The sequence below is a fragment of the Helianthus annuus genome, chromosome 6, assembly GCF_002127325.2.
Source record: "Helianthus annuus cultivar XRQ/B chromosome 6, HanXRQr2.0-SUNRISE, whole genome shotgun sequence".
Taxonomy (NCBI): Eukaryota; Viridiplantae; Streptophyta; class Magnoliopsida; order Asterales; family Asteraceae; genus Helianthus; species Helianthus annuus.
The window spans coordinates 84,379,468-84,382,856 of NC_035438.2; positions in this window are offsets into that span (position 1 = coordinate 84,379,468).

Below are 3,389 nucleotides of genomic sequence, written 5' to 3' on the forward strand. Positions count from 1 at the left end.
ACGTTACCCTCGGCTAAGTAGTCTGAGTCAGCAGGGATACAGTCCTAAATAGCCGGGTTATAGTATTAATAGTAGTTAACTTATGAGGGGGTCAAAGAGTTTGGATCCCCGCCATCCAATACCTATGGGCATTGAAGGAGATCCTACTAAATTTGACCCAGGTCCCAAGCAGGACCTCTAAACGCTGAACAAGGGCAAGACCCTTACCAAACCGTTCCCTTAACCCCCGACCAGGTAGCCAACATACCTCCATATAGACCGTGGAGATATGAATGGTGAAAATCTTTTATTTTATATAGACAGTAAAATAATGCCAAGACACCACGGACAAACGATAAGGAAAGATCACCTTCAACATAAGTAACTAGTTATTAAAGTCATTAATACAAAACCAAATAAAAAGTGCAAAAGATTAAAAATAAAAAGTATTATACTAAACACTTGTCTTCACCAAGTGATGTAAGAGACTTAGGCAAACATGGCCTTGATTGTCAAGAACTCTTACGATCAATCTTGGATCCCGAGACGACTCACACACTCTACGATGGACAATGGATGATGGTGGTGGATGATGGTGTTATGGTGGTGGTGGGTGGTGGATGAAGTGTGAGAGAGGTGGTGTGCCAAGGGATGAGAGAGAATGAAGCCAAGCTCCTCTATTTATAGGCTGAACAGAAGGCTGGACACGGCCCCATGTCCGCTGGACACGGCCCCGTGCCCGTCTGACATTCTCTCACTTCATTAATTGTAATTGCGAATTACAATTAATGCGCCTGCTGTACTTTCACCACGCCCCCGTGCCCGCTGGACACGGCCCCGTGGTGGGCAATGGAAGCTTCTACTGGTTTGTCTTTTCTGCTGCTTCCTGGGCACGCCCCCGTGTTCGCTGGACACGGGGCGTGTTCAGACTCTGTTTCTTCTCCTTTGCCTTGGGAGGTGCCGTTGAGGGTCCGGGCAGTCCACTTTTGTTCCTTTTCTTGTATTTATGGTAGAATTAGTTGTCTTTTTGCTTCTTTTGTGATTTTGAGCTCATTTCATCCTGAAAAAACAAAAGGAAGACAAAAACACTCTTTTTCCAACATTAGTACTTAAAAAGGGTAAGTTTTATGCCTTAATTGATGTGATTTATATGTTGCATTTTACACACATCAAATACCCCCACACTTGAACTTTTGCTTGTCCTCAAGCAAAACTCTTTAAATGTGGCTTACACTCCCAAATGGAATAGGTAGAAGAGAAGTTTTTTAGCTTGTCCTAGAGTGTCGGGAATCCAAGGTTTTTATAGGTTTTATTTTTATTTATTTACAATCCTATTCGTTATGATTTATTTTGAACGTTTCATAAGATGAATTACTTATTTGGGCATAGCATGCCTTATTAAAATTCCATTTATATACAAGTTCACATACCTCACGGGAGATCACTCAACACTCGGCCGAAGGTGTATATTTTTAGTGAATCACTCGAGAGCGGCATGGAACTTACGCCTTCCATAGGCTTGCCAAGCAATCAATCCTCCTCCTTTTTAACTTTTTACCTTTGTAAATATCAAGAGGACTTTTTTGGAGTGAAGGGTTAGGCTTGGGTTAAAGGTGGGTGGTTGGTTAGTGGTTAGTAAAAAGGGCGAAAATCGTAACAAGCGTCGGTTTTCGTGAAGTACCTTGTTTTTAGTGACTTTTTATTTTGAAGTATTTCTCCAAACAAGCTTTTATAGCTTTTGTTTGTTTTTGACTTCATCATCATTTTTTTTTGTCACATAAAAAGGTGAGTTTACGAAAAAGCGAGCTTGTTACTAAAATAAAGGGTGAAAAAAAAAATAAAAAATAAAAAGGTTTTTTTTGGTGGGTAAAAAAGGGTTTTGGGGTAATGAAATGAAAGGTTTAGGCTCAAAGGGGCTATCTAGGGGGATTTTGGTAGGTAAAAAAATGAAAAATAATGGTTTTGAAAGAAAAATGGTTAGTCCTAATGCCTCCATCATTTACTTACTTGGGTTTAAGTTGGTAAGGACCGGGAATGTATTGTCGTGGCAAGTTCTAGATTTGTAAGAACCGAGCGGCTATTCACACAAGAAACGAAAAATGAGCATTTAATCTAAATATGTGTATTTTTATGCTCAATAAAGGCTCAAAACTCACTTTTGTGGGAATGGGTTTTTAATGTGACCAAGTATATATAATCGAATTTTTAACTAGACTTGTTATACCGTTTCATAATTTTCTTATGTTGGTTCTTTTTTTATCACGACGCTATCGGTTGTAAACTTGTAAAAATATAACCTTTTCAGAACTTGTTATTCCCAACTTAAACTAAGACAAGTAAATAAAAAAATGAAAAAGTTTTTGAAAAAAATTTGGGGTGTTTAGCGGTTCCAATAGAGTTTTGTGTAAGGCTTGTGTTTAGGATTTTGCAAAATTTCAAGGTTTTAGCATCCCCCCACACTTAAATTACACATTGTCCTCAATGTGTCCAAAAATAAAGTTTTTGGTTGATTAGAATGTGTAAAAGTGGGTTAAAAAGCAAAGATTTATGTTACTGGCAGTCTGGACACGGCCCCGTGCCCATTGGACACGACCCCGTGGTGAACTGCCAGTAACGATAACTTACAGAAGGTGAACACGGGGGCGTGTCGGCTGGACACGGCCTCGTGTCTGGCAAAAAATTGCAAGTCAGTAGCCAAACAGCAGATCTGGGAGATGAACACGGGGGCGTGTCGGCTGGACACGTCCCCGTGTGGACAGTCTGTTAGCCTGAAAAATAGGTTTTGTCTCCCGGTTTCTCCATCATGGGGCTGCAAGTGCTAATGTTTAGCACTCTAACCCTTGCATTGCACCTGTTTAAACACTAAATACCAACCAAACAAGCACAAACCATCCTAAATTACCATCGTCAAGCATCATCCAAACACAAAGTAAAAATAAAACAAAGATAAAAAGTAGTTAGAGAAAGTAAATTGTTCGACAAATGGCACGCAGGCCATGAATTGTTTGATAGATAGAAGGGCACTTAAACCTGTGGGCTCATCACCAACCAGCCCCTTGTTCCTCCAAGCCTCCTACTCCATGTCTTCATCACTACCATCACCTCCACCCCCGTGCCTCGCCATGTACTCCCGGATGCTACCGATATCATCTTGTATATCGTTAATGTTGCGTTCGATAGCTCCAACCCGGTGGTGTGTGTTGTTGGCGAGATTGTAGGTGTTCCTTGTGCACATGAGGTTTTCCTGCAAAAGATCATGTAAACTTTGAAAGTTAGGAAAACCACCTCCTTGAGAGGAGGATTGGCCCGCATCGCCTTGGGGTGGGTACTGAAAATGGGGATGTGGTGCATGAAGAACTAGAGCCTCTTGCGGGTTCCATGCATAGCCTTGCGTCCTCTGAAAGCTCACT